The following is a 15,516-nucleotide window of genomic DNA, read 5'->3' on the forward strand; positions in this document are numbered from 1 at the left end:
GACTCCCTGCCATCGCCACCAGGGCCTGACAAGCTTTGCTTGTGTTTGGATTCTGCAAAGCAGAGGAGCAGGTGACGTTTTCCTTGCAAGTTGTGTGTGAGTGAATCTTTGGCCAGGTCTGCACTACAAAGTTGTTTCAGCAGAATTATATTGCTCAGGTGTATGAAAAACACACAACGCTCCCTCGGTCGGCAGCTTGTGGCTGGTGCACACACTGCAATGCCACGTCTGGCGACAAAAGTGCCCTGTTTTGCTGACAAAATAAAACGACTTCAATGAGAGGGCTAGAGCTTTTTGCAGCAAACTTAAAGTGACAGAGTAGACGCTGCTGTTCATTATATCACCATAACTGGCCTCCTCCAGTATCCCACAATGCCCTCCGTGAACTTGCCTGCCCTGCATTCCTGCTACAGAGCCATGGGCCCCTCCCCTTTCATCGCTCTGGGAAGTTCTGACAGCTGAGCCTGCTGCTCTGCTCCGGCAGCCAGGAGCAAGTCACTGCCATGGATGCTGCTCTCTCCCGCACTGCGAACACAGAGCAGGGTGGTGGGAACTTCCTTACATTGCGGGGGGTCATCCGAACTGTGACACGCCCATGACACCCTTCCCTCGAGAAGGCCCTTACCTTCTAAACAGGGACGGCTGTTTTCTAGTAAAATCACGAAAAGGGAAGGAGAAAACTCAAAAGAGGTTCCTCCTGGCACTCACGTGCCTGAACCCGAATACTCTCTCAGTCCTCAAAGAGAGACCTGGAGAAGGAGACTTGCTGAAGCAAAGCCACAGGGGTCTCTGAGGTTTCCCTGGCCCCTCGCCCCTGTCCTGCCTGGCTGATGTCAGCATCTCTCTGTGAGGTCACCACCTCCCCACCATCTTTGACCAATAGTCTGAGGTCCTGCAAAAGGCCTTTGTGATGTCACTGCCACACCCCTCCCTTGCTGTGCTAATGTCCTGCCCCTGCCCAGGCACTTTGGAGGTTTGAGCTACTCCCTGTGGATCACCGCACTCAAGGAATGTTCGTTCTAGGAAGCAAGCCGGCTACACAGGAAAATATCAGATGCTGCTCCCAATGCTACACTCAGTTTTTCAGAAATTAGTTGACTTTATGGCCAGAAGAGACCATTAGAGCATCTAATCTGACCCCCTGCATATCACAGGCCTCCTGTATGACACAATAGCTACTTTTGGGACAAACACATTCCAGAAAGGCATCTAGTCTTCATTAAATGACATCAGGAGATGGAGAATCCACCACTTTCCCTAGAAGACATTTTTCTCCAGCCCTCAGAACATTTGGTTGCTCTTTGCTATTGAACGAGCTCAACCTGTTTAGATTATCAAAATAAGATTGAAAGGTGATTTCACTGAAGTGTTGAAGGGCCTTAATGGAGAGAAAAGATTGGGTATGAAAGGGCTCTTTAATTGAGCAGAGAAAGGCATAACAAGACCCACTGGCTGGAAGGTGAAAAGAGACAAATTCATATTACAACTAAGGCACAAATATTCAGCAGCGAGGATAATTCACGACAGGAACAAGCTCCCAAGGAAAGTGGTGGATTCTAATTCTAATTCCTTATGAATATTCTGTGTGTGTGTGTGTGTGCAGGGGAGGAACATGCTCTATGCCCAGAGGACTTTATTCCTCCAGCCTGCAAGGACAGAGGGGATGTCAAGGATTTGCTCCTTCAATCCCCCCCCCAGAAAGGCCCTTCTTAGGAAAGGCAAAATCCTGGAGAGAAAGAGCAACACCAAAGTAACACTGAACAAGACTCCAGAAAGACAGATTTTTATAATCACAGCGAGGAGTTTTTCACCTGAACAGGGACTTGAACCCTGGACTCTCAGATTAAAAGTCTGATGCTCTGCCAACTGAGCTAGCCAGGCTCACATGTGGAAAGTATAAGTTGGTGCAGATGTGAAGCTAGTCAAGAAAAAGCGAGATGGCCACAATAGGGGAAACCTGCTCTCTCTCTCTTCCCAGCCCTGGCCTGGCTGGGTATTAGTGCTGGTTAAAAAGACGGGAAAGTATCGGCATCTACCAGCCATTCATAGCTGTACAAGACTCAGGCACAATACAGAGGTGCCCATCTGCAAGTGCCGAATGGTTGGATTGGCTAATACAGCCTGCAGACGTCCAGGGCACTCTGGGATATACAGCCAAGTGTCCATCACCATCATCATTTCAAAGGGATAATGATAATGATAGCAAGGTTCACAACTGACTCAGCAGTTGCATACAAAGGTGCACGTTTGGCAGTTACGTTGGCTCAGGTTGGCCACCCCGGTCTAGATGTAGAAGTTACAACATTTAAACTTGAAAGAGGGGCCAATTTCCCCATCATTTCCCACCTTTACATCCAAACACGATGAAGGTAGCAGATAGAGCCAGAGCAGGTTGTCTATGGGACCAAGTATATGCAGAGTATCCTCGACAGAGGTTTGTTCAACTTGTTCTTAAAAACCTCTGAGGACAGAGACACCACAGACGCCTTTGGGAGCCTATTCCAGAGCTTAACTGCACTCAGAGTCTGACATTGGTGAAGTAGGAGGCTGAGAAAAACAACACTGGCTGTCAGAAAAAAACAACCCTCCCTGGTGCTTTAAGCAGTAGGTTCTGGTGTTTTAACAGCCATGGCCCGGGTTCAATTACCCCTAAAACCCAGAAGTTTTTCAATGAAAATCTCCATTCATTTTGCATTTGAAATGGAAAGGAAAAAAGGGCTTCTTGTCCTTATCAACAAGACAAAGAATGGCTTTTTTCTCAGTAAATATTTTTAAAAGGCGCTGACTCGACCTGAAGATCTCATTTCATTTGTATTTACAATGGAATGATTCTCTCTAGGATAGACAGAAATTCTTCAGCTAGACTCGGATTCCACGGGAATACGAGAAGCGATTGTGTCTAACACCTGCTTTTTTTTGGACAACAGTGATGTCCAAGTTTTCCATGGACATTTCCCTTCCAGCACCTCAGGCCCCATCCAACAATACAAGAGACTGAAATGCACAGAAAGTTTCTCACCATAGGATTCACTGACCAGGCCGGGGGAAAAGTTTTGCCATTTGAAGATGTTTGAATTCCCTCCAACTTCTCTCATACAAATGCTAAATAGTTGGTGGTGTAATGTTACAGGAGAGGTTGAAATTAGGCTATGTCGTCAGATAGAAGACAGTGATGGTGTCAGGCGTGGGATGTGAATGGAGCCTAGAGCAACAAATGACTGTTAGGGGGCTTATTCCTTCACCCTCTCACTTCCCTGGTCCTTCTCGCATGAACAGAGAGCAGCAATACCTGAAGTCCAAAGGCGCAAACAATTCGATGTTTATTGGGGTGAACGTCCAGCAAGCATGATTCCAGTTTCCTTCCTTAGTGTTCCCTTCTCAGCTCTGACATCAAAGAGCCTTGTCTGTGTCCCTGTTTCTGTTCCCATCCCAGTTCCCATTTCCCCCTGTAGCAAAACATGATCCCAATTCCCCCATCCCCAGTCCCTGTTCCCATTTCCCACCTCCCCCCTGCCTTCCTGATTGACTGCAGACTATATAGTAAAACCTGAGTTCTGCTTAGCTGTTCCTTAACCAATCATTTTACTGAAATGTAACTAACCAATCCTAATATACTGTAACGTGATTATCTAACCAATTATATTCCACCACCTTCATTGGTTTACACCCAACAAAATTAATTATACAGCAGACAGAAACAATCACAGAATCAGACAGAGACCATGCAAATAAACATACAAAACAATACAGAAGGGAGGATTTCACAACTACATCTATACAGACATAAGGGTTTTCCAGCTGTGTCTATTGATAAGTGAGTTCTTGCCAGACAGGATGCTACCAAACTAAGTTTCCCTTTCTCTGGAGGTGATGGAATATCAGGGCAGGATTGTATTCCTAACAGCCCAATAGCACCTTATTTCAATGTGACTAGTTGGGAATGTGAGGTTGTGACCAGACACTTCCCACCTTATGGCTGCCTTTGCTGCTTAGCCGAAGAACCAGGCCTCAGACTGTCACAGTAAGAGAAGGCCATTACACAGACAGACAGTGATTTTTTTATTCTTTCTTTTATACCTTTATAACTAGCTAAGTGATAAAATACACCTAAATTCTTAAAGTACAGGCCTTTGCAGACTGGCCTGAATCTCTGTATCCTAACAGTCCTCGAGGTCAGGCAGCCTCTGGGTAAGGGGGTGGGGACTCAGATCCTTTCTACAGCCAATTGCACCAGGGTCGTGTATAAACCAGGGAAGTTCCCCACAATAGCCAGACCAGATGCCCCCTTTACACTTATGCTCTGTCCTCATTGCTTCTCTCTCTCTCTCCCTTCCCCCCATCTCTGCTGCTCCCCCTCTGGGCTTTCTCAGCACCTGGCCCCACAGCACTTCCTGGCAGCCAGAGACTGCGCTATCTGCACCTGCTCCTGTGGATGTGGCCTCTCTCCTGATTGCTAAGGAAAGGAAACTTTCCAGGAAATGGCCACAGCTTCTGGGAATCCCTGTGTGGCTGTCAACAGAATTTGGGTCCTGGCACACAAGGCAACATAAAAGCTGAGCACCCAGACAGGGGCTTAAACCCTGGACCCTCAGATTAAGAGCCTGATGCTCAACCAACTGAGCTACCTGGGCTTGTTAAGAAGCATCTTCACCATTCACCACAAGAGTGAGCAGGCAGGCAAAGTGGGGGCAAAAAAAGTCCCAGGAACCCCTCCTCTTTTTATGCACAGCCACTGCCTGTCAGCAGGATTCCTCCTCCTCCTCAGGGAGACTAAATCTCCCAACCTAGACAGCCGGTCCATCCGCTGCACATCAATCCCCCATGCCTGAGCCTCCCTGCCAAAGCCCTGCACCTGGCCCCATACAATTAAGTCTCATGTCTCGCTGGGAACTCGACTTCTTGTGCCCAGAGTGTCTCGGCCCCCTCAGCAGATGACCTGAGAAACACAGTGTCTGGCTTTTCCAAAGAAGAGCTTAGACCCCTTCATCATGTGGCCTAAAGTATAAGGCATCTCCTGTGGATCGGATGATTCAGGATTTGAGTCCCCTCGTGGTTGTGCTCACTTTGTGCTGCAAGTCCTGCTTTCTTCACAGCTGGAACCTCTTCTTGGTCACTCAGGCCAGTGCTCTGGCTTCAGCTAGAGCCCCAGGAAGGAGTTGGGGGTTGGGTGTCACAAAGGCTGGGGCATGAGCCCCAGGGGCTTCCAGTCTTGCCTTTGTCTTTCCTGACTTGCCAAAGAAAATGGGCAGCTCCACTGCCAAAGTGAGCACCCTCAGGGGCCCAGCCCTGCTTTCCTACCTTCTTCTGATGTTGGCCACAGAGCATCAGCAGCTGCCCTGCAGGGGTTTGGCATGGTAGGGAGTGTCTGTGGCTGTCTGCTGGCCACACATAGGCATGGTCCTCCCCTCCTCTTGCCCTGCCCTCAGTTGCTTTTAAGCCTTCCCTTGGAGCTGTCAGCACCAGCTGCCTCTGCTCAAGGTGCCCAGAGGAGGAGAGGTGCTGGGCTCCCACCTGCCCAGCCCTGCTTCCTTCAAGCACAGTGGCAAGTACCAGACTTATGGGCACCAGGTAAAGCCATGAGAATCCCAACCCTAAGACACCAGTACCCAGCTCTAGAGCCCTGACCCACCACAGCCAGAAGGGAAAGACTTGTTCTCCTACAACTGGAAACAGGGAAGTTGAGCACTGCAAGCTCCAGGGCTTCACCACAACCCAACACAAGGTCCCACTGAGATTTGAACTCAGATTGCAGGATTCAGAGTCCTGAGTGCTGCCCGTTACACCATGGGACCAGCTCCTGCTGCTTTTTCTGCACATTGGTGACCCTCACTGGACTGGCTCATGTAAGGGACTGTTGGCCCCTTACTAAAACTTAGTGGGGTTTTTGGTTGGCTAGTTCCCAGTCCCAATAGAAGGGGGAAGGGCCAATGGGAAATCAGGACCCTGAGACTGACAGTCCCCTGGGCAATGGGGAGAGGCCTAAGCTCCAAGTTAGCCGCACTGACAGGCCAGGCAGTCACCAGGCCAGGGGGTCCCATCCTCCGTGGGAGCTGGAACTGCTTGGGCCAGAGTGGGGCAGAGCTAAGGAGAGAGCAGGAGCCCGAGAAGAGCCGGGGAGCAGAGCTGCGCAGGTGTAGTGCCGGAAACTGCTCCTGTAGGACTTTGCTACCTGCAGCAGTTACTGAGACCTGAGGTTGTTCTTATTTGCTGACTTGTCCTAATTGGCTAACACTTGACAGTGGTTTCTCTAGCAAAGGCCAGTCCCTGGCCCCTTGGTCCAGACATCCTCATTCACACCAGGCTGGGGTGACCAGATGTCAAAGATGAAATATTGGGACGTGGAGGGCGGAGCAAAAAACAAAAAAGCCAGAGGCTCCCCCCACACCGCCAGGTGGCAGTGGCACGGCCCCGTCTCCACCCAACTCTCGGCTCAGACCCCCGATACACCCCCAGCTCCCTCATCCCCTCGCTCCTGGGCCCAGCCTGGGCTCCGAGCTCTGCAGCCGAGCCGTACTCCAGGTCCCTCCTGCAGCTCCCGGGCAAGGGGCGAACCAGGCAGCCGGGCCCGGGCCCTCCTGGCAGGAGCGTGTCTGCCCCACATGTGTCTCCGCCCCCCACCCACATGGGTCCTGTCCGCTCACTGCCCCCAGCCCCACTGCACTGCCCCGCAGGCTCCAGGGCTGGAGCAGCCTCCGTGCTGCGCTCCCGGCCATGGCCATGGCCCGTGTGCAAACCTGGGAGGGAGGAGGATGCCGCGTGCTTGGGGAAGAGGCAGGGCCAGGGCGAGGATTTGGGGAGGGATCCAATGGGGCAGTGAGGGGTGGGGCTGGGGCAGGGCCAGGGTGGGGATTTGGGGGAGGATCCAATGGGGAAGGAGGGGGCGGAGTCGGGGGGGGGCGAGTGTCCCTTCGGGCTCTGCCTGTGTGCCGGAGCAGAGGGCAAAATTTTTTGTTTGTCCAGTGTCCTGACCAAACATCGGTCGGGACGCGGGACAAACAGGCAAATATCGGGACAGTCCTGATAAAATCGGGACGTCTGGTCACCCTACATCAGGCTTCAAGTTGAGAATCATTTCCCCTTCCCGCTCTGTGGGAGGGGAGACTTTTAAACGCGCTCTCTGTGCGACTGCACATGGCTAAGCAAAGAGAACAAACCCAAATCCCCCCTGTGCTTTGGGAGCCAGGTTTGCGGTGGGAATTCTGTAGTTCAGATGACTTCACGCCTGGGCATTGTGATTATTTACCAGTTTCTCTGTCATTGGGGCAGTTTTGTGCTGACAGCTGTGATGGCCGAGTGGTTAAGGTGTTGGAGTCGAAATCCAGTAGGCGGGTTCGAATCCTGCTCACAGCGAAGCCTGTGTTTTAGCAGGTGTCTCACTGGGGCAATACCTCTGTACAACCCCCTGAGACACTCTCAATTCTTTCCCCACCCCAAGGAAATCCTGTTCTGCTCCTTTCATAGAGATCCCTGGGACACCACCTCACACTGTGTCCCTGAGGGGTCGGGCAAACTCTCGGCACCTGAAGCCTCTGCCACTCACCTAGTGCCCCATAGATCAGCCATAGCCCTGGTTCTGCTCCTCTCTCTAGAGTGTGAAAGGAGCCAATTCAGTGACTCCATGGGAGCTACGGGGCTGCAGAACCAACAGAGGAAAAATAGGTGCTCAGCGCCCACTGGCAGCCAGCTCCCCCCCCCCACTACAGGCCTTGCTGACAAGCTCTTCCTCTTCCCCTTCAGTGACTTCCACTTGCCAGTGATCAGCTGTTCTGTGGGGTGCAGGAGGGGCTGGGCAGGGAGGGGGAGGAGCAGGGACTGGAGGAGGTGGGGGAGGGAGAGGAATGGGGCAGGAAGGTGCAAGCTGGGAAGAGATGGGACAGAGGTGGGGGCTTGGGGAAGGGGTGGGGTGGGGTGGGGTGGGCAGGGCCTGGGGAGGAAAGGGGATTTGTCACAGACCCCTCTAGGGCCGGCCCTGAAGGGAAGCACCGACTATCACAGTGACAATAAAACTGACCAGCATTGCGGGGCAGGCTGAGGGAGATCCGCACTCACCAGCAGGGCCGTACTTAGGATTTATGGTGCCCTAGGTGAGATTATTAAACTGGTGCCCCTGTGCCTGATCTGCTCTTAGCAACACAAATATAAGCATACAGTATTGGAAAACTTGCCACATTCACGTTATTAAAACCAGTTTTACTTAACTAAGCACACTGTAATGCTGATGCACTAGCACTAAAGAAGTAGCACTATAGAAAAAATTCTGATTTGACAGAATGATGCAAATAATATATTTTTTTTAATTTGTCAAAATGTTATTGGAAATTTATATGAAGAGGTATTGAAACAAAGATTTGTTTTTAATTAAAAGCAATCTTTCTGGCTTTTTTGGCTGCAAAATCAGTTTAATAAGCTGGGTTTCCAAACAGTGGGAAAATATAACCCTAGTTTTACTGCTAGGTAAAGCACAAAGTGACCAAAATGAAGTCAGCACAGAATCATCTCATCTAGATTAAGGTAGCACAGAAATGTTACAGAAGTCCTATTGTGCCTTATTTTTGTTTGGAAAGACATTAGCAATAGCAGCACATTCACATGATAAAATACATGATAAATCACTGCCTCTAAAGTTCCATCAAAAACTGACATTTTCACAGCTCTAGCATGATCTGCTGTACAGATTCTTCACAAGGAAGTGTCCCTGGCCTTTTAAACTCATATTAACTATTTATTTACTTTATGAAAGTTGGAGAAAATATTGTGAAAACGTAAAACATTGGCTGCCCAACTTCTGGGCTGGCAAAAGCTATACTGACTCACAGGAAAAAAAAAGCAGGAGAATCTTAGTACAACATATGGTCAGTCTATACCAGGGGTCGGCAACCTTTCAGAAGTGGTGTGCCAAGTTCACTGTAATTTAAGGTTTCTCGTGCCAGTAATACATTTTAACGTTTGTAGAAGGTCTCTCTCTATGTGTATATTATATAAATAAACTATTATCTGAGGTCCTGGCCACCGGTCCTGCTCAGGCCACTGCCAGCTGAGTAAATGGAACCCCAGACCGGGTGCAGGCTGAGCGGGGCTGGTGGCTGGAACCCTAGACAAGGATCCCAGGCCCTGCTCAGCCCGCTGCTGGTCTGGGGTTCTGACCACCAACTCCTGCCAGCCAGGATCCCGGCCGCCAACCCCCCTCAGCCCGCTACCAACCTGGGATTCTGCTCACCCAGGCTCGCAGGAGGCAGACAGGGGTCGGCGGCTGGGCTCCTCACTGGCAAGGGGCCGGCAGCAGGAACCCCGGCGTAGCAGTAGGCTGAGTACTGCCGGCACCCCAGACTGGCAGCAGACTGAGCCACTCAACCCTCCACCGGCCCTGCTCAGCCCGCCACCAGCCCACTCAGCCCACTGCCGGCTGAGTGAATGGAACCCCAGGCTGACAGCAGGTTGAGTGGTTCAGCCAGGGTATCAGCCACCAGCCTGCTCAGCCCGCTGCCAGCCTGGGGTTCCTTGGGGGTCCCCAGGCCAGCAGCAGGTGCTGAGTGGGGCCGACGGCCGGTATCCCAGCTGGCAATAGGGCAGCAGCCGGAACCCCAGAGCAGTGATGGGCTGAGCCGCTCAGCCTGCCGCTGCGTACCATCAAAAATCAGCTCACCTGCCACCTTTGGGACGTGTGCCGTAGGTTGCCGACCCCTGCTCTATACACCAGTAAGGAGATGAGCATATTACAGTTGTTGGAGGGCTCTTATCAGGAGTAACAGGCTATAGGAAAGTCAGTCAACATTTTTTGTTTCTCTGATGAAAACTGGCCCACTCCCTGCCCCAAACTAAACCTGTCACTAATAATTGTAAACAACTTAATTTTCTGTTTTGGCTAAGATATTGATTTTTTTTTTTAAAAAAATATTGAAATTGGATTCAGGATTGTTAGCAATAATTTTTGGCAAACAAAGTTGTTAAATGACAATCTAAATGGCAACACAGTCCTGCTTTCATGCTTGGCTCACCCCCCAGCCTGCTTGTCCAACAGCTGCAGTAGACCCCAAAATCCACCTCTTGGGGTGCAGAAGAGCAACAGCAGCAGCACACCCTCAGGTCCACTCACCCGCCACTGGGCACCCCCACCAGCCGTACGGACCATGGTGAAGTTAGCCCAGCATCTGATCTCAGGGACAGGTCACCCATGGAGCCACAGCAGCTCATCCTGCCCTGTACAGCTCCCCCCGGATGAGGTGGATCGGTGGCAGCTGCAAGCCCGGGGGAGAGGCGCTCCCCAGCTAGGGTGACCAGATCCAGATGCCCTGATTTTATAGGGCCAGTCCCGATATTTGGGGCTTTGTCTTATATAGGCACCAATTACCCCCACCTAGAGTGACCAGACAGCAAGTGTGAAAAATCAGGAAAGGGGGTGGGGTGGGGGTGGGGGTAAAAGGAGCCTATATAAGAAAAGACCCCAAAATTGGGCCTGGTCCTATAAAATAGGGATATCTGCTCACCCTACCCCAACCCCCTGTCCTGATTTTTCACACATCTGGCTAACCCCATCCCAGCCCCGTGTGACATTCCAATCCTGGCTCACTGCCCAGGAAGTGAGTTACTTTCCCTTTCATTCCTCAGCTGGCAGCCAGCCAGCCTCCTCCCCCACACCTACCCCCCAGCACCTCACCCAACCCAGCCCTGACGGAGGGGAGGGAGGCGAGCGAGAGGGATGCTCCTGGGGAGGAGGGCGACAGGAGGGGTGCTCCATGGGGCGGGGGGGGGAAGAATGGATGTTATGGGGGACAACAAAGGATACTGGTTCCAGAGCCGCAGAGCCTGCCTCACCTCACCTCAGCCGGGGGGAAAGAGTCACACTCACAGGTGAGCTCCTTCCCCAACCCCTACCCCCTCCCCTTCCCAGAGACCCCAGCAGCCAATCCCCTCCCTCAGACTGTGCTGCATTCGGCTCTCTCTAGGACCCAGCAGCCCTGCTCTTACATGCTGTAAGAGCCCTGCTCTTCCCATCTGTCCAGGCTCCCAGCAGAGCGGTGCCCCCAGACCTAGTGGTGCCCTAGGCAGCTGCCTATAGCTAATGACGGCCCTGGAGACATGAGAGAGAAATCAGGCTAGAGCAGAAAGTGGTTGGGGGGGGTGAAGGGTTTGAAATGCAAGGAGAAGAAAAATCTTTCTCCTGCTCCCTCTCATCAGAGCATCTAAAAACCAGATGAGAGATACCTCTCCCCCACTGCAATATCAACTCTGGTGGGCTTGGGCTGAGGGAGAATCTTCTCTCCCCAACAGCTCCAGCACGCCTGGGTTGGATCATGGACACCTCCCCACACAGATCTGGTGTGCCTGGCCTGGGACAGGGGAGGGGCTCCTCTCCTCTCCATTGGGGACATGGTGGGATGAGAGATGTGACAGGGCTTTACGGGAAATCATTATTTGCCTGATTCATGTGCCAGTCCTAGTCCTTGATGACCCAAACGAACGTTTATCATGCATGCTGATGCCAGTTTGGAGGGTCTGGGAGCACTCGCCTACCAGGAAGTGAAAGGTAAATGTAAATCTGTGGCCTTTGCCAGCTGAGGACTGTCTGATAGCGAAACTCGCTATCCCATCCACCAGCTGCAGTTCTTGGCCTTGAAATGGGCCATGACTGAGAAATTTCCAGACTACTTGTCCGGTGCTCAGTTTCAGCTATGGACAGAGAACAATCCACTGACTTCTGTGTTAACAAGGGCTAAGCTGGATGCTACAGGGCAGAGATGGGTGGCTACTTTTGCTAGCCATAACTTCAGCATTCAATACCAATGAGTTGGTATAACAGGGAGTGTGATGTATCAGGACCACCAATTCTTGGCTGGGGGGGGAGGGTGTAAGCAGGGTCAGAATGAACTCTACCCTGCCATCTGTTGGTGATGTGATGCAAAGGCATTTAGTTGCTGATGTGCATGGTCACACCCACCCCGCATTGCATGATGGGGGTGCTTGTCCAAAAGGTGATTTTGGCTGCTGTGGGATCTCCAAACTCTTTCTTATTAGGGCAAGAGTAATTAAGTGTAGTAATCCTGGTGACATGAATCAAGAACAGTAGAATGGTACTTAGCAGTTCTTGGATTCAGAACTCACCCAAACCAACATAAAAATCTTTAGACAAGACACATGGGTTCCAAACAATAGCAAGTTAAAAGAGATTAAAAATCAATATTTGTGTTTTGCACCATGGGATTCTTTAGCAATCTCTAAACACATATTTTATGGTTTTCTTCTCTTTACTTTAAAAATAGAATTAATTATTATTCTTTTTTAAATAATGTGTTATAGCATACACTGAAAATCTTCAATGCAGAAGCAGGAATTTTAGTTATACTTAAACAGGTTGTCTTTGATGGTACTTAAAAGCTAAAGTTGGTAGAAATATACCGCTGCATAAGAACCTGGTAGAAAAGTTTTGCTGGAAGAGTTAGCAGAGCGAGATTGTTAGTCACAGGTCAGTGGGTGGGTTTATGGAAATACTGGACTCTTGGACGGGAACCGGGGCCGGGGGCACACAACTTCTGTGGCACATGCACCACCTCCGCAACTAACGTTTGCTACCTCACTCCTAACAACACACCTTTACCTCAGGACTAAAATACACCGTGAAAAACATCTAACAGCATAAGCTTAGGTGAGCAACTGCAGCACTAACAACAATTTGAAGAGATTCAAAACCACCTCTGCCTCTGTTTTTCCACACCAGGGACAGCAGAAAGGACATCAGCAGCACCTGCAAGACACCAACAAACATCCATTTCTACCTCCTCCACGAGCGGCCGTTAGGAACCCATACCCCTAAATAGTGAGTACTTTTCAGGAGAGGGTGACGCTCTCAGGCCTCTAATGCCAGGTACAGTTACTCTGTCCTTGATCCAAAATCAACAGGAAAATACACTGGATTACTCCTGCCCCAATAACAAAGAGACTGGGGATATCGCAGCAGCTGAAATGACCGTTTGGACAAGCACTCCCATCATGCAATCCGGGGTGGGTGTAACCATGCAAATGACATCAGCCCCAAAAGGCCTTGACAACACATCACCAACAGATGGCAGGGCAGACTTCATACTGACCCTGCTTCAACTAGATTGTGGCAAAGATTCCAAAACACCGAACGTTAAAACTCACCAAACGCGGGTCAATCCATCCTCATTGTCGTAACCGCTCGTTATATTCCACACCCGAACGTAGCCCTCATATGGACAACATACCCTCCTAACTCAGTATCTGTACGTTAACCTTTTAGCCCCCAGTCAGGGCTATTGTAGATTATGTATTCCTTATGCCACCCGATCTTAAACTGAATTTTGCATCCCTTGGGTAAGCTGTACGTTGTTCCCTGAGCACCAGAAACTTCTATGCTGAAACTCTGTACTGTACACTTTTTTTTTCTTTGAACGTCATCTTAATAAAAAGTTGACTTTTGTTCGAGATCCCGGCTCCTGTTCCTTTGCAAGGCGTGTGCGTTTGCTCCGGGTTTTAGTCTGCTAATACAGCGGGGGGTGGGGCGATTGAGCCAGACGCGCTTGCCTGCTGCAGACACGGATCCAAGGCTGAACCTCGTCCCCCACAAGCTTGAAAGCTTAACTGAAAACTGTTTAAGAAGTGCTCCCATCTCCGGCACTCAGCTACCCAGCTCCCAATGGGGTCCAAACCCCAAATAGATCCCTTTTACCCTGTAGAAGCTGTAAAATCCTGTGAGCAGGGCAGCTGCCTAGCAGCCTGCGCATCTGCCTGCCAGCACGAGAGCGCGTAAGGCACTAATCCGGATAGTGGCGGCTAGGTGGCAGGGGAAGGGTGTGAAGAAGCAGCAGAGTGGCGCAGCGGGAGCGTGCTGGGCCCATAACCCAGAGATCAATGGATCGAAACCATCCTCCGCTACGCGTGGGCTTGTTTCTTTTCCCTCTGGGCCTTCAAGCGAGCCGGTGACCAGCAGAGCACCAAGAGCCTAGGCCATGAGGCAAGAGGTGGCTGAGGCGAAGCGGCCTGCCAGGGAGCTCCCCGGCACCTCTGGCTGCCTGGGCTGAAGGCAAGAGGCAGGCCTAGGCGTGGCGAGGGCCTCCTGTCCTGGAATGAGGCTGCAGTGCTTCCTGGTCCCCTTTTCCCACCACCCCGGCAGGCGGCTGCTGCGGGAGAACACGAGGGAGGCTCTGGGGGCGCTAGGCAGCGCTGTGTGTGTGGCTGTCAGGGGAAAGAGCCGAGGCTCCGGACTCGACCTGCCATTGACTCGCGTGGCTCTGCGCAGCCGTCAGCCGGGGCGGGCCAGGCTGCGGACGTGACTCAGGCTTGGGCCGCATGACCGTGCTTTCCTGACGAGGCATGAGGCAGGCCAAGAGCTTTGCACAGCGTACAGGGAAGTGGGAGGGAGGTGTCTTTGAGCCGGCCTGTCTCCTCCGCTTCTCCCTTGCCGCTTGGGCGGAGGCGGGAAGGGAGCGAAATGTTCCCGGCTGAAAGTTTTTGTGCTCGGCCTTGAGGATTAAGCCTGAGCCTCCGGCACGGCTGCTGGCAGATGGGTTTCTGAATGGCATCCAGCCCGCTCTTTGGACCACCAGCTGAGGGGTTTTTGCCCCACTTTCCCCCCCCCCTGGTGTCCCTGCCTAAAAGTGGCGGCCACCAGAGCCCAAGCAGTAGCCCCACCCCTTCCACTTGAGGCCACGCCCCTGCACCACCCCCTCCCCAAGGCCCCGCTCCTACACTGCCTCATACCCCAAGATCCTTCCTCCCGCTCACTGCTCTCCGTCCCCTCCCCCCCTCACTCACCATTACGGTCTTTACAAAGTGGCAAGGCAGAGCCCTCCCATTTTTTAAAGTCCTGGGGTGTTGTTCCCCCCTGTTCCGGCACCCCTGGGGCCCTGCACTTCACACAGCTCTCCCTGATTTCAGCTGTTAGTGAGGGAGCCTCACTGCTAGCGCAGACTGGGCAGTTCCTTGCATGAGAGACACTGTCCCAAAGCAGGACTAATGCTTAGAGCTGGTTTTCAGTGACTTCAGACCTGTTGGTCTGCAGCAAGACTCTCCATTGAGTCTTAACCAGCTCTGTTATTACACAGGGAAGAACAAAAGGGTCAAATGGTGCCTGGAACCCTTGAGAAGAATCCACCCCACCGAGTACACTTGTCGCTACCTGCTCTCAGCCCCACTGAGAATGTTTTGGCATCACCCTTTGCCTGTATCAACCTAGTGGCGCAATTGGTTAGTGCACAGTACTTATAGGGCAGTGCTGAGAGGAGTTATGCTGAGGTTGTGAGTTCAAACCTTACTTGGAGCACTGGTTTTCAGTAACCAAGTGGCATCACCCCCTCATTTTCCCCTGCGTAATGTAGACTTCCAGCCCTGGGGACACTGAGGAGGGGAGAAGTCAAAAATGCCCCCTTCATTTATTACCTCCTCTCCAGAGCGCAGATGAGAATCTACCATCCTTTCTCCCCCACCAGCCCCTGTGCCATGATCCCTCAAGCAGAGCCTGGAGTCCTGCCCATCCTTGACCCCTGAGCCTGGAGTGAGAGG

At 51.7% G+C, this 15,516-nt stretch overlaps 3 non-coding genes across 3 annotated transcripts; 1 reads left to right on the forward strand and 2 right to left on the reverse strand.

Moving 5' to 3' along the window:
- Positions 1–4,558: 4,558 nt before the first annotated feature.
- Positions 4,559–4,631, reverse strand: TRNAK-CUU. The gene has a single exon. It is a non-coding gene; the product is annotated as a tRNA-Lys (tRNA).
- Positions 4,632–5,720: 1,089 nt separating this feature from the next.
- TRNAQ-CUG lies at positions 5,721–5,792 on the reverse strand. Its single transcript has one exon. It is a non-coding gene; the product is annotated as a tRNA-Gln (tRNA).
- A 1,487-nt stretch (positions 5,793–7,279) lies between these two features.
- Positions 7,280–7,350, forward strand: TRNAS-CGA. Its single transcript has one exon. It is a non-coding gene; the product is annotated as a tRNA-Ser (tRNA).
- Positions 7,351–15,516: the final 8,166 nt, after the last annotated feature.

This window comes from Mauremys reevesii, linkage group 12, assembly GCF_016161935.1.
Source record: "Mauremys reevesii isolate NIE-2019 linkage group 12, ASM1616193v1, whole genome shotgun sequence".
NCBI lineage: Eukaryota > Metazoa > Chordata > Testudines > Geoemydidae > Mauremys > Mauremys reevesii.